The sequence below is a fragment of the Pleurodeles waltl genome, chromosome 4_2 (assembly GCF_031143425.1).
Source record: "Pleurodeles waltl isolate 20211129_DDA chromosome 4_2, aPleWal1.hap1.20221129, whole genome shotgun sequence".
NCBI classification, from domain to species: Eukaryota; Metazoa; Chordata; class Amphibia; order Caudata; family Salamandridae; genus Pleurodeles; species Pleurodeles waltl.
This window is the reverse complement of record NC_090443.1, coordinates 99,687,881-99,709,106: the sequence shown is the minus strand read 5'-3', so window position 1 is coordinate 99,709,106 and position 21,226 is coordinate 99,687,881. Positions and strand designations below refer to the sequence as shown.

The 21,226-nt window shown below is 44.2% G+C and overlaps 1 protein-coding gene across 1 annotated transcript in view; it reads left to right on the top strand.

Annotated features, from left to right (window-relative positions):
* Window positions 1-21,226, top strand: part of LOC138292312 (fidgetin-like) — a 221,211-nt gene that overhangs the window by 27,911 nt on the left and 172,074 nt on the right. The window contains exon 2 of the mRNA XM_069230854.1: window positions 15,149-15,291. The gene's annotated coding sequence lies outside the window, so the exon portion shown is untranslated. The remainder of the gene's footprint in view (window positions 1-15,148; window positions 15,292-21,226) is intronic.

The window sequence follows — 21,226 nt, the reverse complement described above, 5'->3', positions numbered from 1 at the left end:
GTACCAGGCTTACCCGATTATACAAAACCCACCATGGTAGTGTGACGGAATTTATCAAACATCTGCCTGAGAGGTCTAACAACTTTGCTGGTTTGGCTTAATGATGGATAGTGCTCCCAACCAATCATTTCCCAGCCCTCTGAGGACGATTCCACTGGTCAGGCCTACATTGCTACACTTGCAGTGAATGGTCCCCACCCACCATTATAGAGGAAAGGCGCCACTTTTGGGCCCGACCTTTCAAGGCTTAAAATGGAGTGATTATATGACTGGAAAAGTTTGCTTATGCCGAAAGGAGGGGAGGCCCAGCTGAGCAGTCCCTGGGAGGTCGCCCGGGTCAGGTCCAATGGTATCTTCTGCTGCAAGTGATTGACTATATATCAGACCTCACCAAAAACGAGAGCCCAATACACTGGTAATTAGAGGAGGCCGGGCTTCAATGTACTGCCCCAGCAGCGGGTCGGGACCCGTTTATTTCCCTAGGCCAGCTCCGAACGGGCCATCCCCAAATAAGCGGATGGATTTTTCGCCCTAGAACTCCAGCGGTGATAAATCTTTCTGATAAAATCCCTTAGCAGGAATGTCCTGTATGACATCTTTCGCTGCTGCGATAACAAATATATCCCCGCGGATCTCACGGCGCTCATCGATTTTCCAGGAGCGCGCCATCGCCGGAGAATCAGAAAACAAAGAAGGAAGAGCTAACTGCGTCCGCGCCCGGGTTGTCTGAATTACGGCTTTCAGCAGAGACGCGGGAACCTGCTAATGGCCTGCGCTTCTGAGGGGACGCCTGATTGGGGCAGGCTCTGGACTGCAGGCCGGGGAGGCAATTTATCAGCGACGGAGCCAGGCCCGGGGGCAGTCTCCGTAACACACCTGGACGTAGGGTGGGGATATTGGGGGAAACGGGAAAAAGGAGCACGCACCCTAGTTGCTTGATTCTATATCACAAGCACTTCGTGCCTCGAAGTGATGCGGCGGTGACGATCCCTGGCACTTCAGATATTTCGAATTGTTCCATGTGACTTAATCTACTTCATTTTTGTATGCAGACATTTTTGGTTCGTGTTTACATTTTAAGTCATTTTGGCTATCTACGTTTCGCAGTTTTTGCCTTCACGGTAATTTTTAATAGTTGTAAAACATGTTTTTTTGTTTACCATTTTTATGTTTCTTGTTCCATAGAGTATGGACCAGGTTCAGCTTCCTCTCCACGGCAAGCGTCCTTCCGCTGGCCGCGCCCTTCTGGAAGTACTCCTCTCCCCCTGCCCCATTCCCACCCATCCACCCACCCTTCTCCCAGTGGCCCTGGCGCTGTCTGCCCCCTCCTGCCCTCAATTGGTGCTAGCCCTGTCCCCCTCCCACCTACTGTGGTTTTGCTTGCTCTCCCCCTCCCTGCTCCCTCCATCCATGGTAGTGTTAGCCCCCATGTACCTCATGGTGCTTGCCTTTCCTGCCACACCCCCCACTGTCCATTGTTTTGTGCCCTCCCTGCAACAGGCTCTGTCCCCCATTGCTGTTTTGAGCCTCAGGGGTTATGGCAGACAATGTTTTCCTTTTCCTTGCCAAACTCCTACATAGCTCCATGCCCTTTATGTCATTTTTTTTACATAGCAGGAAGTGAGTCTTTTTGTGGTTACCTTAGTTTAAGGTACTGCAGAAGAACTCCTTGATTTTACTTTCTTTCTCCAGTATCTAGGATAGAAACTCTAGAGACAGAAGAAGCACTACATGAAGGACAAACAGTTTTATTGCACAGACAGAAGCTATGATGCCCAAACATATAGCATTAAATACTTTTCAGAAATTACAGCAGCTCGTGTTTTGAAATCTGGTGCTTGAAAAAGAAAAAGGCTCCATACAATGATTAATGTCATTTGCATGTTTCCGTTTTTTTACCGGGCCTTTAGAAAATACTAGTGTCAGTGCAAAACCTAAAGGCTTGGAGATCAAAGATAATATTTCAGAAATATCAGTCCAGTGCAAAGGGGTACTTACCTTCTCCTAGAATATATTGAGGGGGGCTTGAAACTTGGACCATGGAAAGACCCCTTCAAGTTGAGCATTGAGTGTGTTCTCCAAACGCTCAGAGGTGAGTTTTCTTGCACTCAGTGTATGCATGCTGCATATCAACATTGCCCCCACCCTGTTAAGATATCATTTGGTTAAATGGAGTGCAGCGCATCAAAACATAAGTGTATGCCTGAAAGTGGTATTAACTATAAAGCAGGGGTTATTTGCACATTGTCTCTCCCAAGAAGGAGTGACTATGCCGGCCTGATCGGTGGCCTCTGAGCAGCATGAGGATTGGAGCATCCGTGGGGACACCGCTGAAGGAGTATTCATCCTGAGGGCAGAAGCAATAACCAGCAAAGGGAGATGGGAGACAGTGGAGCCCTTTATAGACTGCAGTTAGCTAATGATTTACAGTGCAATGTGGGCACATTTTGTGCCTACACTAAAGCAGTTTCTACTCATCTTCTACAATACAATCTCTCATTTAAAGCCAGCCCTGCTGCACCATCAAAGGATAAGAGCGGTATAGAACAGGACAATAAAATAATGCAGTATTCAAGAATTGAAAACTTTAACCCCTTAGCTGCTGGGCCTCCCCCCATCCCCCAGTTCTGAGCCCTTTTTTGGCTATTTGGGGTATTTCACACTTAAGCCTTCATCATTTTTTGTCCACGTAATCGATCCACGCCAAATTTGCGTCCTTTTTTTCCAACATCCTAGGGATTCTAAAGGTACCCAGAGTTTGTGGGTTCCCCTGGAGGAGACGAAGAAAGTAGCCAAAATACAGCGAAAAATTCATTTAATAAAAAAAATCGGAAAAGGGCTGCTGAAGAAGGCTTGTGTTTTTTTCCTTGAAAAAGGCATCAACAAAGGGTTTGCGGTGCTAAAATCACCATCTTCCCAGCTTCCTGGAACAGGAAGACTTGAATCAGAAAACCACATTTTTCAACACAATTTTGGCATTTTACTGGGCCATACCCCATTTTTACTATTTTTTTCTGTGCTTTCAGCCTCCTTCCAGTTAGTGACAGGAATAGGTGTGAAACCAATTCTGGATCCCGGAAAGCTAAACATTATTGAAAAGTAGACAACATTTTGAAGTCAGCAAGGGGTCATTTGTGTAGATCCTACAAAGTTTTCCTACAGAAAATAACTGCTGAAATAAAAAAAAATTGAAATTAAGTAGCAAAAAACAGCCATTTTTCTCCGTGCTTACTCTGTTACTTTTTCCTGCAATGTCAGAATTTTTAAAGCAATATGTCTGCTGGACTCTTGTGGTTGTGGGGATATAAAGGGCTTGTAGGTTCATCAAGATCCCTAGGTACCCAGAGCCAATAAATGAGCTGCACCTTGCAATGGGTTTTCATTATATACTGGGTATACAGCAATTCATTTGCTGAAATATAAAGAGTGAAAAGTAGATATCAAGGAAACCTTTGTATTTCCAAAATGGGCACATAATAAGGTGTTGAGAAGCAGTGGTTATTTGCACATCTCTAAATTCTGGGGTGCCCATACTAGCATGTGAATTATAGGGCATTTCTCAAATAGACGTCTTTTTTACACACTTGGAAGGAAAAATTGTAGAGAAAGACAAGGGGCAATAATACTTGTTCTGCTATTCTGTGTTCCCCCAAGTCTCCCAATAAAAATGGTACCTCACTTGCATGGGTAGGACTAATGCCCGCGACAGGAAACGCAACATGGACACATCACATTTTTACATTGAAAACAGACGTGTTTTTTGGAAAGTGCCAAGCTGTGGATTTTGGCCTCAAGCTTATCCAGCACCTAAGGAAACCTACCAAACCTGTGCATTTTTTAAAAGTAGACACCTATGGGAATCCAAGATGGGGTGACTTGTGGGGCTTTCACTAGGTTCTGTGTTACCCAGAATCTTTGTAAACCTCACAATTTGGCCAAAAAAAACAAATTTTCCTTATATTTCGGTGCCCCAAAACAAAACATGGACACATCACATTTTCCCAAAGAAAACAGAGCTGTTTTTTGCAACGTGCCTAGCTGTGGATTTTGGCCTCTAGCTCAGCCAGCACCTAAGGAAACCTGCCAAACATGTGCATTTTTGAAAACATGACACCTAGGGGCATCCAAAATGGGATGACATGTGGGGCTCTCACCAGGTTCTGTTACCCAGAATCCTTTGCAAACCCCAACATTTGGCCCAAAAAACACCTTTCCCTCACATTTTGGTGATAGAAAGTTCTGGAATCTGAGAGGAGCCACAAATTTCCTTCCACCCAGCACTCCCCCAAGTCTCCCGATAAGAATGGTACCTCACTTGTGTGGGTAGGCCTAGTGCCCGCGACAGGAATAGATCACACAACGGTCAATGTTGGTCCCTACATGAGGGCAACTGTAGACCCTGTGGTGATCCATTCCTGACGCAGGCACTAGGTACAGGCACTCAAGTGGGGTAGTGTTTTTATCAGGACAGGTGGGGAAACAGTGGGTGGTAGGAATTTTGTGGATCCCAGTATATTCCTGTAGTTTGTGTGACAGAAATGCAAGAAAACATAGAGTTTTTATTCAACATTTCAGCATTGCAGGGTATTCTGGGTAAGAAAGCCTTGGGGCATCCATATGAGTCACACCTCTGTGGACTCCCCCGGATGTCTAGTTTCCAGAAATGTCTGGGTTTAGTAGGTTTCCCTATATGTCCGCCAAGCCCAGGACTAAAAACGCAGGTGCCTGCCTTACAAAACCAGTTTGTTTTGTGACAGATAATTTTGATGTCTCCACAATAAGATTTTGGCGGTGGAATTTGGGGCTGAACTAAATTGGGGAGCTCCCCAGAGAGCACTGTCTTTGTGCTTGCCGCCGCATGCACCTGCTCTCTGAGTTGGTCTATCCCGCTATTGTCCCTCTGTACAGACTGTGCTTGCGAAGGGACAGCAGGACTATCCTTATCAGTTCCCTCATAATTACTGGAAGAGGAGTTATTGAATAGGACTCTTCCGACTGAAATATCACTCCCAGAGTCTGCGCCATTGTCCTATCCCTCAGGTGCTGTCTCAGTCTCTGATCCTACGTCAGAGCTGTCCTCTCTAACCCAAGTGAGGGCTTAAGCAGCAGTCATCCAACGAGATGCTATCTCTGCTACTGGCTAAACTGTGGCTCTAAACACTAGCCTACGTAGACAGTTTCAAAATTGCTGGTGGGTGGGTGTGTGTGTGTGTGTGTGTGTGATACGTGCAACAGTAGAGGTCACCTTACCCTCTGTTCTTTCAAGACACTCAAAAAAAGACACACTATTACTTCACCTTGTCACATACCAATCATCACAGTTTTAGCGCCTCTAGTGCCCAGTCCAACAATCATTATTGGTGCTCCCACTCCCATGATCTCCTACTTAGATTCCTGCACTACCACCCAGCAAAAGTGCCCTTCATCTTCCCATAGCCCCCCGCACCTACATTTCATTTGTATTATAGCGCAGGCAATGGCTGACTTTACTAATGTACTCAGCTATTTACATAAAAAAACGATTTGATCTTTGCAGTAGGCATTTAAACCTTCTGCGCTACTTTATGGCATCAAAACTGCCACTAGACAAAAGTCTGATCCTTTTGTAGCAGAAACATAATCACAAGACTTACTTGACTTTTTTATTGAAACAGGTTAGTTGAAGTATGTGCATTGCTTTGAAGACGCAAGCTGCAACGTCAAGACAACTGGTGGCGAATATATATATATATATATATATATATATATATATATATATATATATATATATATATATATATATTTGAATAGCTGTAAGTCTATGGCCCCCAGGGAAACCATACAACTATTACAAAAAATGATTGCCCCCAGGGGTGGCCCTGCTCCAGGTGATCCACTGTCAATTTATTTTTTGTTTTTTAAATTGGTATTTAAAAAAAATATTTTTAAATCCCTGAGGGGCGCGATCGGGTGCATTCGCGCCCCCAGGGATGAACCGACCTTTTAAAATAAAAAATATGCCCCTGGAGTGGCGGGGACGGCCATTTGCTGGTGGGGCCGACCCCCCCAAGTAAAATCCCTGGTGTCTAGTGGGGTTTCCTGGCCCTCGGTCAGAGCTGCGCTGCAACCAAGGGGCAGGAAACTGGTTCAGGAAGGCCTCTCCCCGTTCAAACGAGGCCTTCCCGAATGTCGGGAAGGCCGTTTGGGGCTGTTCTCCCCATTGGAGCAGGAAGCGTCCGCAAGGCCGCTTCCGGCTCCGATGCAGATAACAGATAGTAAAATCAGCGTGCCTCGTGGCGTGCTGACGTCACAAAGGGGCGGGTGGGGGGAGACACGGAAGATCTTCCGTGTCTCCTGGGGTATCTTTACATTAAAAAAAAAAAAAACCTCGGGTGAAACGCACCCGCAGATTTTTTAACCCCTCTCTGGTGTTGGCCACTGGTCGTGACCCGCACCAGGGAGGTAGTGTGGGCGTCGGCCAGTGGCCGACACTCGCGCCTAAGCGGTTAAAGGAATGTATGCCATCACATGAAGGATCATGGCAAATAAGGGTGATCTTCCTAAAGATGATGTGGGGTGGCATAACAGAAGAGACTTAGGGCTAGACTCTTCACATGGAGGGTCCCATTGTATGTGAAGCGAAAGTAGATAAAAGAGACTGGGTATTTTATTTGGTTGCCACCTGAATTTCAGCCTGCATTGCAAGTTTACAGTAAAAATGTTACGTGCGAATTTAGCAGCTAAAGTTGTGTACGCTTATATCTGTATTAGAAAGACTGATTATTCTGTTGCGTTATTAAGGAATAGGCCATGGAACAAGTAAACCACTTTAAGGTAGTGAACTAAGATCTGCATTTATCCCAGTGTAATCAACCATTTCAATGTAACCTCAAAAATCCCCCCTAGGTGGTGTTGATACAAGTGGAGCTTGGTATTAAGGTGGGTGTGCCACGGTTTGACCTAGCAAACCTATTTGGTATAATGCCATATAAACGTGTGTTTTTAAATTATATCAGGTAGATTTTGAAGATTCCACGTCCATGATGAATAACATTTGTGTTGAAACGCATACTTCTGAAGGGAGCTAGTTCTGCTTGGAATTCAGATTCCCGCCATACACGAATTTGTCAGGAAATTTTATATTGCACGCTTATACACAGAATGATTTCAACCTTGTACCGTGATGGGATGTTGTAGGGAGGAAGGTATGTGTATACACGGCTTCATAATTAATATATATCATGTTGGGTTTTAATATCGCGCTTTTAGATTGTGTGATTTTATATTTGAGATTTGTTTCCCCTAAGAAACTCGTAATTAAGCAGGAGAAATGCCAAAGGACGTTTCTCCTGCTGGATTACGACTCGATAGAGGTACACAACTATACAAACCGAAAAAACAAAATGTAGGGTGGGAGAGATGACTCATTGTACAAGTTTCCGTGTCTTGGAAAAATATGATGAACCAGGCAAGAAGCTAGAGGTTCACAGGGTGTTGAAAAGAAATAAAACCCAGATATGCATGAAGGTTTGTCTTAATGATTTTTTTTTATGGATAGTATTCCTTGATCATGTTTATAACAATAGTGTGATAATCCTGCAATATATTCTCCAATTACTTAGAATATTCTGAATTTACTTTTCAGAACATTTACAAAAATGTTAACCCAAATTCCCCCATGACTTGATATGATTTTATCTAACACAACATTGTTTTTTCCGTAAAACATGTTTATTAGAGTCGGTTTACTTCCCAGGTTCTGTGATTTGTCTTTCTTTTCCATCCAAAGTTTATCTTTCTTAATTTATTTGTAACATGGTTCATTGACAAAAGTAATTAGGGAATGATAAACCCCCGTGAAAATCAAAACACGGCGCAGCTCTTCTGTACTATGCGATTCAACCCCAGAATCAGTTCACAGCCAGTTTCAGAGTGTGTGCAAATTCTCAATGGGAGGAATTTGCTTTTAAGGTTGTGAATTGTAAGATTTTTCTACCCATTTTAGAGGTCTTATACAAAGTGTCCTCTTCGTGGTTTCCATAGTTTTAGCCATTTTGCCTATGTTTAGGGCTGAGCCTGCTAGCTCATGCCTCTCGCTTGCGAGACACTTAACAAAAAGGACTTCAAGCCCGCCCGTTGCTTACCATTTGTTGGCTTGCCTGGCACTCGTTTTTGCAACCTCGTAATTTGTCACTGCAGGCCTATAATTTGTTTGCTTTCTGTGGCGCAGGGACCAAGTACTGATTTATTAAACTTAATTGGTTAAATCCCGATGTAATTGAGGTACTATTTTGTTCATTTTACCAAAAGGCGTGTGATTGGCAAGAACGTACAAAGCAGGACAAACACATATGTAAAGTTTTATTTTATATAGTAACTTTCTTTTATTTTGCCTAGTCTTCCTTTCTCACTTTACATTCATGTTTTGTTTTTGCCTTTAAGGGGTGCTCTCACTAGATAGCGATTATCTTGTCTTAAATATTGTAAAGTTTCATCGTTTTTTTCTTATGTGTAACTTCCGAAATCATGCTTAAACACAATCGTGCAGTACACCCCAATCCACCCCACTCTAATCCAGTCCAGTCCTTCACACTCCAATCAACCCCACACCAATCCACTCAACCTTACAATCCACCCCACTCCATGCCACTCTAATCCAAGCCACCTATCCCAATCCAATCCACTCCAATCGATCACACTCCAACCCACCCCACTCCTCCCAATCCATTATGCCCCACTCAATCCAATCCACCCTACTCAATCCAATCCACCCCACACTGATCCAGTTCACCCCAGACAGATCCAATCCACCCCACTCCAGTCCTTTCCACCATACTCCATTCCAGTCTAATCCAACCCAATCCACCTCACTCAATGCAATGTGTCCCAATCCAATCTACCTCACACAATCCAATCCAACCCACTCAGTCTAATCCACCCGAGTCCAGTCCAACCCACACAATCCTGTCTACCCCAATTCGCCCAACTCAATCCAGTCCAACTCACCTCACACCAGTGCACACACTCAATCAAACCAATCCACCCACCCTAGTCCACCCTACTCCAATCCAACCCAGCCCAATCCATTTGACTCCACACCAATCCACCTTACTCCAATCCACTTCAACTTAAATTGCAAAGTGACATTGTTTCTTTCTTAGGCTTATTTTCAGAAATTATGCTTTAACACATAATCGTACAGTATACCCGAATCCACCACACCTCACTCCAATCCAATCTGCCTCACTCCAGTCAACTCCAGTCCAATCCATCCTACACCAATCCAGTCGTCCCCAGACCAATCAATCCACTACAGCCCACACCACAATCCACCCACTCCAATCCACCCCCACTCCAAATGACTCACCTCATTCGAATTCGCTCTAATCCACCATACTCCCAACCCACCCCAATCTAATCCACATCAGACTAATCCAGTCCAGTCCACTCAGTCAAATCCGCCCTAGTCCACTCCACTCCACTCCATTCTGTCCGAACCTCACCAGTCCAGTCTGCCCCACTCAATCCAATCAACCCCATCCCCAACCACCCCAATCCAGTCCAAACTAAACCACCTCACCTAACACAAATCCACCAAATTCCAGTCCACCCAATCCAATCCTCCCCACACCAGTCCACCCCACTCCAGTCCAAAACAATCCACCCCACTCCAATCTACCTCATTCCAATTACAATACTCCAGTCTAGCCCACTCCGAACTGCCCCACTTCAATCCAGCCAAATCCAATCCAGCACAATCCATTCGACCCCACTCCAGTGCAATCCATCTCACCGATCCAATCTACCCTACTCATCCCAATCCCCTGCTCCATTCCACCACAATCCACCCCACTCCAATTCAGTCCACCTCACAGCAATCCAGTCCACCCCACTCTGGTCTACCCCACTGCACTCCAATCCACCCAATCTAATTTAGTCCGCCCCCTCCAATCCTCTTACTCCATCCCAATCCACCCCATACCAATGCAACCCACCCCATTCCAATCCAACCCACTCCAATCCAGTCAACACCACACCAATCAAGTTCATCCCACTCCAATCCCCTTCCCAATCTAGCCCGTTCCAATCTACCCCGTTCCAGTCAACCCCTTCCCACACTGCACCCCAATCTACCTCCCAACAATCCAATCCAAACCACATCACTTCAGTCAAATCCACTCCACCCCTCACCAATCCAATACATCCCACTCCAGTCCAATCCACCCCATTCCAACCCAACCCATCCCATTCCAATCCCACACACCCCACTCAAATTCAATCTATCCAAATCCAAACCACTACATTCCAGTCCAATCCAAACCACTCAAATCCAATCTACTCCAATCCATCACATTACCTGCCCAATGCAATCCACTCCAATCAGTCTACCCACTCAAATCCACTCTGCCCTATTCCAATACAAATCATCCCGCTCCAGTCCACCACAATTCCAATCCACCCCAACCCAATCTACCCCACTCAAAACTGCCCACCCCACTCTAATCTAGCTGATTACAACCCTCCTTAATCCATTCACTCCAGCCCAATTCACCCGACTCCACTCCAGTCTAGTGCAGTCCACCTTAATCCACACCACCCCAGTCCAATCCACATCACTCCAATCCAGTCCACCTTAATCCACCCAACTCCAGGCAACTTTAATCCACCCCAAACCATTCTAATTCACCACTCCAATCTGATTGTCTACCCCACTCCAATCCAATTCACCCCACTCAATTTCAATCCAACCCACTCCATTACAATCCAACTCACTCCAGTCCAATCCACCCCACTCTAATCTAATCCAGTCCACCCCACTCCAATTCAGTCCTCTCTATTCCAATACAACCCACCCCTAACCAATCTAAATCCTTTATTTGTCTGTGATTGGGAACAAATGCTTGCCACTTAGCGTTCTTGTACTGCTACTCCAAGGGTGTCCAACACAACCCAAGACACATTAACCCTTTCAAGACAGTATTGTTTTGTGTGCAGCAGTATTGGGGGGCGGGTGGTGGAGGCGACATGTCATCCTTTAACAAACATAGCCCTGCACCAGTGGTTCCCTCTCTTGCGTTATTCGTGTAATAGTGGATTGCACTTTTTGCTCTCCATCCAGTGCCAAGACAGCAGAGAGGGTTGAGTGTGTGCTGCAGAGTGGTGTCTGTGCGTCGAAGGTCACGCTTTCAGTCCCACTAGGACCAACGTATCCTCGTATTCTTTTAAGAAGGTTAAACTGAGATCTCCTGGAGTCTATGAAAATAGCTTAGAAAAGATAAGCAAAAAGATCTGTGGAAGTCACGTGGCATTTTATGGGAAGCAAAAGGGGACCAGTTCATGTGGAGCTCTTCATAATGTGGAAGGTCCATTAATTCTGTGTTAATTTTCGTACACCGTTTCAGTGTTTACCACTAAAATGCGTGCTGATTTTTTTTTAAAGTTCACTTTCAATCCCGTTAACTTTTTCCTATTTTTTTTGTATTTTTGTATTTTTACTTTATGGCCATCTGTTGAAAACCTAAAGAATGTTTTAGAATGAAACATAAAGCATCCTGGCATGTTGCCCTCAGAATGTGCTCTTTCAGTTGAAACCTACCCAAGCTGCTTGGAGATTGTCTTTGCTTTAAGAATGGCCGCCCTGTCACCTCTTGTGTTCTGTGGAGTCCTTCCACCGTTCGTACTCGTTCATTCCTGGCATGGTATTAGTGACATTGAAAGCACTCCATGTGCAACTCGTACAGCTTTCACAAATAACTGTATGAAAGTTGCTGTAGAAATAATCCATGTTTCGAGAACTTTTTCCCCATGGTTTGGAACTCGTTATGCATGTTTTTCTTACTATATCTCGCTACAGGGTGGCAAGAGGCAAAAAAAAAGCTATCCGATCATCAATTTTAAATTTGGGGAGGCAGTCGAATGGCTAACCTCAGACTGCCTGTTCTCCATCCTTTGGAGGAGTATGTCGGCGAAAGAGCCGTAGTAGGCTCCGACGTCGACATACTTAAGGTCTAACTGCCTTTAAACCAGGCGTACCATGAGTTTGGAGGAGAGGGTACTCAGTCGTTGTTGCATCAGAGTACCCTTCTCATCAAACTGTAAACCAGACCTTAGTTGTTATATTCAGAAGTAAAATAGCCCTTAATGCATTGCAAGCATGCAACAGGGGAGCAGAATCATCTAATAACCAATAGCATGCGGTGAGAGAGAAATACTCGACTTATGCGAAGCCAAGGCCCACTCAAATATATATTGTAAAGAACTTGTAACAAAAGTTCTAAAGAAAGCTGAAGATGTATGTAGCCAGATCTAACAATGCTCATATTGTGGAGATCAAAAACACATTTTTAAACTTTGAAATCACCAAGCAATGTCACTAAATTTCACGTGCCTAATTACACTAAAAATACAGTAGTGTTTCGGTAAGGTGGAGGGCTTTGGTTAACAACTGGTAAAGTTATGGGCAAAATAATATGTCTCACTACTATTCTGGAAAGATTTGATATAGGTATTACAGGGGCAACACTCGCACGTCTGGGGCAACATTCACACCTCTGCAGTTTACAGTAAAGAAAAGGCCCCCTTTGGGCTACTGCTACTAATAGCTTTGCCTGCGTGCCCTAATCTTGATATAATCTCGACCAAACTTTTCATAAAAAAGAAAAATATAGTATATTTAATTTGTTTATGCTAACTTTGCTGTGGATTCTAACTGTGTCCTCTAAACGTTAAATGAGGGAAGGGGTAAAGATGTAGTAGGGGGGCACCCTAAAAGTACTATTTTATCGAAACTATCAGAGACGTTTCTGGAGGAGAAATGCCTGGCCCAAGTCAGTGCCTGATGTTTGGTTCTGTGCATTTTTGCCCTTTCGTTTTGGGCGCATGTACGTATGCGTTTTATATTGTGATCATTGAAAAATATAAAAAAAGAAAAAGAAATGTGTTTCCTGTTGGTTGACGTTGTTAACTGTTCGTGTGGTGACCACTTAGAACATGTATACAGGGAGTGCAGAATTATTAGGCAAATGAGTATTTTGACCACATCATCCTCTTTATGCATGTTGTCTTACTCCAAGCTGTATAGGCTCGAAAGCCTACTACCAATTAAGCATATTAGGTGATGTGCATCTCTGTAATGAGAAGGGGTGTGGTCTAATGACATCAACACCCTATATCAGGTGTGCATAATTATTAGGCAACTTCCTTTCCTTTGGCAAAATGGGTCAAAAGAAGGACTTGACAGGCTCAGAAAAGTCAAAAATAGTGAGATATCTTGCAGAGGGATGCAGCACTCTTAAAATTGCAAAGCTTCTGAAGCGTGATCATCAAACAATCAAGCGTTTCATTCAAAATAGTCAACAGGGTCGCAAGAAGCGTATGGAAAAACCAAGGCGCAAAATAACTGCCCATGAACTGAGAAAAGTCAAGCGTGCAGCTGCCACGATGCCACTTGCCACCAGTTTGGCCATATTTCAGAGCTGCAACATCACTGGAGTGCCCAAAAGCACAAGGTGTGCAATACTCAGAGACATGGCCAAGGTAAGAAAGGCTGAAAGACGACCACCACTGAACAAGACACACAAGCTGAAACGTCAAGACTGGGTCAAGAAATATCTCAAGACTGATTTTTCTAAGGTTTTATGGACTGATGAAATGAGAGTGAGTCTTGATGGGCCAGATGGATGGGCCCGTGGCTGGATTGGTAAAGGGCAGAGAGCTCCAGTCCGACTCAGACGCCAGCAAGGTGGAGGTGGAGTACTGGTTTGGGCTGGTATCATCAAAGATGAGCTTGTGGGGCCTTTTCGGGTTGAGGATGGAGTCAAGCTCAACTCCCAGTCCTACTGCCAGTTCCTGGAAGACACCTTCTTCAAGCAGTGGTACAGGAAGAAGTCTGCATCCTTCAAGAAAAACATGATTTTCATGCAGGGCAATGCTCCATCACACGCGTCCAAGTACTCCACAGCGTGGCTGGCAAGAAAGGGTATAAAAGAAGGAAATCTAATGACATGGCCTCCTTGTTCACCTGATCTGAACCCCATTGAGAACCTGTGGTCCATCATCAAATGTGAGATTTACAAGGAGGGAAAACAGTACACCTCTCTGAACAGTGTCTGGGAGGCTGTGGTTGCTGCTGCACGCATTGTTGATGGTGAACAGATCAAAACACTGACAGAATCCATGGATGGCAGGCTTTTGAGTGTCCTTGCAAAGAAAGGTGGCTATATTGGTCACTGATTTGTTTTTGTTTTGTTTTTGAATGTCAGAAATGTATATTTGTGAATGTTGAGATGTTATATTGGTTTCACTGGTAATAATAAATAATTGAAATGGGTATATATTTTTTTTTTGTTAAGTTGCCTAATAATTATGCACAGTAATAGTCACCTGCACACACAGATATCCCCCTAACATAGCTAAAACTAAAAACAAACTAAAAACTACTTCCAAAAATATTCAGCTTTGATATTAATGAGTTTTTTGGGTTCATTGAGAACATGGTTGTTGTTCAATAATAAAATTAATCCTCAAAAATACAACTTGCCTAATAATTCTGCACTCCCTGTATTTGCAGGGAGTGCAAGGGAAGACTGTCTGGGACAGTGAGAAGAAGGGGGGGCTGGTAGCAAAAATGGGGAATGAGTCTGGAGGGGTCTTGTGTAGTGAAAGTAAAAATACGTCTAACAGAAAGGGTTAACAAGAAGAAGGGAGGGGAGAGTTGGGACAGTGGTTACAGGAGTGGTGGAAAACAATTGGAGAATGCATTGAAAGAGTGAAGACGATGGAGAGTGGGAGGAGGCTACATAAGAGAGAGTATGAAACCGAGTGGAGCAACAAAAATGTTGGTATTGTGTCAATATGTCACTATCAGACACTTTAAGGCACCTGGAGGTCCTGCCTGTCTACAGATTCGAAGATGTCGCCTGGCTCTTAGTACTTATAGTGTTCATTTATGCTTTCTTGGGATAGAGCAGCACGATGGTTTAGAAGGTCTCTCACTGCTGTAGCTGCCCAGGATTGTGGAACTGGAGTATGGTGCTTTTTTGGTGAGTCTGTTATAATTGTTGCAGTCTTCTGGCCTCCAGTTGAAGTGACACCCAAGGCCTACTTAAGTTTTCATGAGGAGATGTGGAATTTAAGATTCTTTTTTGATGCCATGTTTTTTTCACTCTAGTGTTTGTGGAGAGAGCAAGACCTTTGGCCACAGAAGGTGAGATGCGAGTTCACATTGAGTAGACAAAACTGCGATGAGCTTCCTCCAAACTCTACTGGCCAATGGGTGGTTCTTGGCGTGCTAAAGCACCACAGCACACTGAGGTAAATTGTATATTTGTCGTAATATAATCACTTACCGTTTTGAGAAGGGGTGTATACATAGGTTCCATCAATGTGCACAATGAATAATTTTGGTGGATGATAAAACAAAAAAACATTGGCAAAGGCTATAGTTTTTCTGATTGTATTTTGGTGCTGACAAAACCAATGTAAAAATGCCTGTTGCAGTGCAAAACAGATGTCTTTTTTTCCCTGAAAAATAATAGTTTAAGTATACCATGCGTAGATGAGCCAAATGTGTATGATGATAGAGTGTATTTTTCAGGTATAAAACAGTCCCTTAAGTAATTTAATGGAGGTGGTAGATGTAGAGTATGCCAGTCAATAGAAAGAAGGTGAGACTAAAATACTCCTGGGCTTATCCAAGATGAGATTGACAATGACTCAAACAAATGAGTGACGTTTCCTGAACCAAGGAAGCTAATAGCTGAAGGAGGCTGAACCAGATAGTGTATTTTAAAATACAGTGCTTTTGCAATAAATGAGGCAAGCACCTTTGCACGACAAACCTTAAGAGTAGTTGGGAGAGTGTGTAGTAAGACGACACACTTTACAGCACATTGGCCCTCATTACGAGTCTGGCGGTCTACTGACTGCCAGACTTGCGGTGGAGGTCCCACCACCGATGGGACGGCGATGAAGACCGCCATATTACGAGTGTGGCGGTTTGGCCTATGCCAAACCGCTACTTTCGCGTTCCTACCGCCAGGGCGGTCGGACCACTGAACCTGGAGATAAGCCTCTCCGAACCAGTGGTCAACCAAAGATCGTTAGCGGTATTACAAGTCTCCTTTCTGCCAGGGATTTCATGGCGGTAGCACTGCCACAAAATCCCTGGCTGAAAAGCTACTGGCAACAGGAATTTGCATTCCTGTCACCAGGAGACGACTTCCCCACCCCTTCCATCTACCCAAGAGTCCCCCACTCCTTTCCCGTACAACATTCCCTCCCACCCCACGCATACACGTACTTACCCCTTACCCTTCCGCATACACGCACGGACCCACAGACATGCACACCTTGACACACACTCGCACCACCCTTACACTCATGCACACACTCACAACACCCTTACACTCATGCACACACACTCACAACACCCTTACATTCATGTGCACACACACTCAACACCCCCCAAAATCCATACACACATACATGCACATACGCATGCACAAACACTCTCCCTCCCTCCCCCCATTCATGACACTCACACACATCCATTCACATCCCCCCCCACCTTGCGGAGGACACTTACCTCGTCCGATAAGGTGCTCCTCCCTGAGGGGACGGGACCCGGCGCTCCCACTGCCGGCAGCGCCCCGCCATCTGGACACCACCAGGCCGTATTACAGGTCGTAATATGGCTGGCGGAGTCCTTTTGGTGGGGCAAGGCCGGCAGTGGAACCCCCTCTACACTGCTGACTGCCAGCACGACTGCTGGCGACTTTCTGCCTAAAGAACGGCAGAAAACTGCTAGCAGTCGTAATATTGGGGTCTGCAGATCACCAGCACTGGCGGTCTAGTGGCAGCTTTGGTGATATTGGAAAAAGACTGCCAAAGGCATAATGAGGGCCACTGTAATCAAACATGATACAAAAACCTCAGTGAGGTACAGGGAGATAATGTACAGTGGATTAACGTTCACCACACCAGCACCTCACTGGTATTATAAATGTAAACATCTTTAATAGTTTAGTTCGGAGGCACACAACTAAAACTATGATTATTGAGGACAGATACCCTTTGTAATTATACATTAAATTCATATGAAAACGTTTTATATTTCTCCATATCTGTTTTGATATGAGGAAATGTATTAAAAAGTGTACTCCTCGTATCACGTTTAGTAGTGAGAAAATCAATAGGACTTTTTCATATGAATTGAATGGAACTGATACATAATAAAAGTGGATTCTAAGAACGATAAATGGTATCTGTCCTCAATATTCATGGTTCTACCTGTGTGCCTGCAAACAGAAGTCTTATTATCAAACATTCTCCGTTCAGGTTCTTGGGTGGGCCACGGTAATCTCGATTGTGGAGTTAGTGGCCATTAGAAGATTCTGCATTGACGGAGAAGCTATTTTACCATTGAGGCCCTTGAGTGCAGCTCTTCTGCGAAAGTGATCTAAAAACTACTTCTTAAATGAGTTACATATGCCAGTCAAAACAAGGCCTAGAAACTGTTAACATGCCTATTTCACTGTCACAGACTACTTTAAATGTCACATTTATTTCATATAAATACAGCACAAGGTGACAGAAACTAATCAGCTTCAGTCCACTTACAGACGAACCAGTGCAGCCTAAAACATTAAGCAGTGCTTATAGTCGCAAAGCCATTATACTAAAACAAACAATATTTAACAACAGAACCCTGTCAATATGTCAACTTGACAACCCAATTTCTAGACATTAAAGGGGAAGGTTCTATGAAGCTGGTTCTCAGCTTAGTTTTGAAACTAAACATGACATTTCCCAACATTGCTCTGGCAGCTATTTTCACTGTTTCCATGATTAGCAGCAACTGCATGAATTCTGCAACCTGACTTTGTTCGGTTCCACATACAAACGGTAAGTTGGGATCAATGTCTGAGACTATCTCTCTTTGTGGAGGGTGAAATTCAAATTGATTTACCGTCTAGTCCAAGCCTTGCCAAGACTAGGCTTCTGGACCACTCCCAGTCCTCCTATTTTACTTTGGATTCCACTAATGACAAGCCAGGTTTGCTCCTCTGCCAGTAAAGCTAACCTTATGTCCCAGTCCCTATAGTACTTGTAAAGCTTGAGTTTGATCAGCTTGCTGATTTTTTCATCAGATGTTAAGGTTTATTTACGTACAACACCAAGCAATAAAACAGCCTAAAGACATGCCTGGACCAATAGGATGCAATGGCTACTTCTAAAAGTGCAATTATGGACAAATTAAAAGATGGTTGTATGCAATCTTGGTTATCGTGCACCAGAAAGACTGTAAGCTAACAGCATCCCTCACATGGAGTAGTGCTATAATATTGTTAGAATATTGTCTGACATAAATAACATGTCCTAAATATTGTCTACGAAAGTATTGTCCCTCTGAAGTTCAGAATCGAAAATCTAAACCCATGTGGGATGATATAGTTTTAAACAATATTTAGAACATTGTATTTATGTCAGATGCCATTTTTGTACACAAGGTTTTAGCATGCAACCCTCCACATAATGAGTGTTTACTGAAGCCGAAGGCCAGAAGAATTGGCTCCCCCATGCACTGCCTTTTTTGCCCTCCTCTGGCTATCATACCTTCCTGCATAGTAACCACCAGCTCACTTTGGGTACTCCTGTGTTCACTCCGACAGCAGATGTCTATCAGTAACTATAGGCAGGCTGTTGGAAGTAGGCGTCACTAAACAGATTTACATTATCAATATAAAGATATTACGTCTTTACAACTCCATCAAACGTTTATTCTTGTTATTTGTCCATTCACTCACTAAGACTCTCTGTTCCTTCTTCCCACCATGTCCCTTCAGTCATCAAATGGTCAGTCTTCCTCTTGCTTCTCCTTTTATTTCAGATTCTATTTCTTGTTCCTTCGCTATTCCCCATTTTACCTTTAGTTCAGACGCTCTTCATCTTCTCTCCCAGTACTTCCATAGGCTCTTTTCTTCCTTGCCTTTCCCTAAATCCATCACAGGCTCTTTCTCAACTCACCGTAGCCCTCCTTTCATCCATGCTGCCAGTTCTTCCTCCTTAACCTGTTCCTCCATTGAACTCTGGCTCTCCCGCCTCGCCTCCTACCTTGTCATAACATGGTGCTCCTGGAATGCCCCAGAGCCTTTTTGCTAGCTTCTAAGCTCCTTCTTTTCTTGCTCCCACATCCCTGACTACTGGCCCGAGCCTCCGTTTATTAGAACTTAACCAGAATTCGAGTGCTCTTAAACCTGGTTAGATACCCCGGATTAAGTGCTAAATAGTGTCATGGCAGGACACATTTCAACATCTTTCTAAGTATGTACAGACCAGTGCCAAAATCCTCCTGCTGGGCTTCTTGTGATCTCCGAGGGAGCAAAGCTCTGTGCTTGCTTAGTAAGTCTCAGTTCTTGAATCTTTAAATAATAAACATTTAGGGCCATATGTACGAACACATTTTCCCATAGACACAGAATGGGTAAAACCCTTTGCTACATCTGGCCCCTAGTGTGGCCAAATTAGCTCTGCACTGTCTCCTGAAGACTGTCATCTTGAATGTTGTGACTTCCTTTTTGAATGCAAAAACAAAAGGTGATTTAAGTAATACCTGAATTAATCTTAGTCGCTGACAATTCCTCTGGCCGCATTCCAGACCATTGTTTTTCACCCACAGTGCCATTCTAGGCACAGGTCCATCTTATGCAAATCAGTCTTGGTGCAGCTCATCAGAGAGGCATTGCTTGAGTCCTATGGAGCAATAAGCATGACACCTATGTCTAGAAATACCAGTCGCCCTTAAGGCATCTACTGCAAAAAACACCAAGGTGAGAGAAGGAATGCTTGAATCATCCTCAGCCACTGGCGATTGCATGGAACCGCATTCCAGACCATTGTCTTTTGCCCACTGTACCACCCTAGCTAGAGACCCATCTTATACAAACAAGTCTAGGTCCTACAGCCGTAGGAATAGTCCAGCCAAACTGCCAGACAGGGTCCCCCGACATGGGAGTACAAGCAACCCCAGACTGGTTCTGACGTACTCAAGTCTCATCACTGAGGTCAGTGCCTAATTCGGGCAGGTAGTTGCAGATCAGGCCCACCTGCACTTATTTTGAGGGACTGGCACTTAATTTAACTCATCAGACTTTGACCTACAGCAAGAAAGAGAAAAACAAATAAGAGGGTAAAAAAGAGAGAGAGAGAAAGATGAAATACAGTGCCAAAAGGCGAAAGCAGGTGTGAAAAGGAAATTGCAAGAGTGAGATAAAGAGAGAAGGGGTGTCTGCAGTGGATGAAAGAGGAACAAAGGCATCCAATCTACCTAGCCTTGGTGTTTGGCACTTCGTTCTTCAGTAGTACCAGGCAGCGCTCGCAAAACTATGGGCCCCTGCTCTTATTGTTTTGCAGATTAAGAATTGAGTGAGGTATAGCGTGAGTCCTTTGGGACGGTTGGCATGTGACCTACATTAGAGCATACCCATCACACTTAATGGATCTACCACAAAAACAACAAGGTGATGGGACGAATTCTTTAATTCATTTCAGCCGCTGTTGATCATTCTGTCCGCATTCCAGGCCATTGTTTTTCACCCACTGTGCCATTATAGACAGAAACCATGATTATGCAAGTCACGCTTGATCATACTTCCACAGGCACAGTCCAGCCAGAGCTACCAGGACATGTCCTCTTCAGATGGAACCCAAGCAGATCAAGACCAGTTTCGACGTACTTGTGTCTCATCTGTGGAATGTAACTTCAGTGCAGTGGCCCAATTAGATTGAAATCTGTCTTAGTTTGCTTGTGTTTCAGTTCAGAGAGGACCTGGCTTGTCAGTCCAATCTGCACTGTTCCTATTGGAGCAGGACCCAGGGTGATTTCTACATGGCTGCGTCTAATCTGAGTTGGCCTGGTGGTCAAAAACACAATGAAAGAGACAGTCCTGAGTAATTGCCAGAGATCACAAGGAGAAAAGTACACCTTGCTTGAGCTCTGCCTAGTGTCCAACTCACGATAAAATCTGTGTGACCAATATTCTGAAAAACTCTTATTTGTAATCCCATAATGCTCGAAGCATGGCACTCTGTCTTCACAGTGCTGTTTCCGGAGCCAGAATGAATACATAATACCTCAGTGGGTTGCGCGCCTCGTTTAGGTCACAGGTTTGAAGTTCTGGATGGGTTGGAATTCCTTTGCCTCTCTCACAGGTCAGTAATATAGAGACTATTGAGCTGAATGTTAACA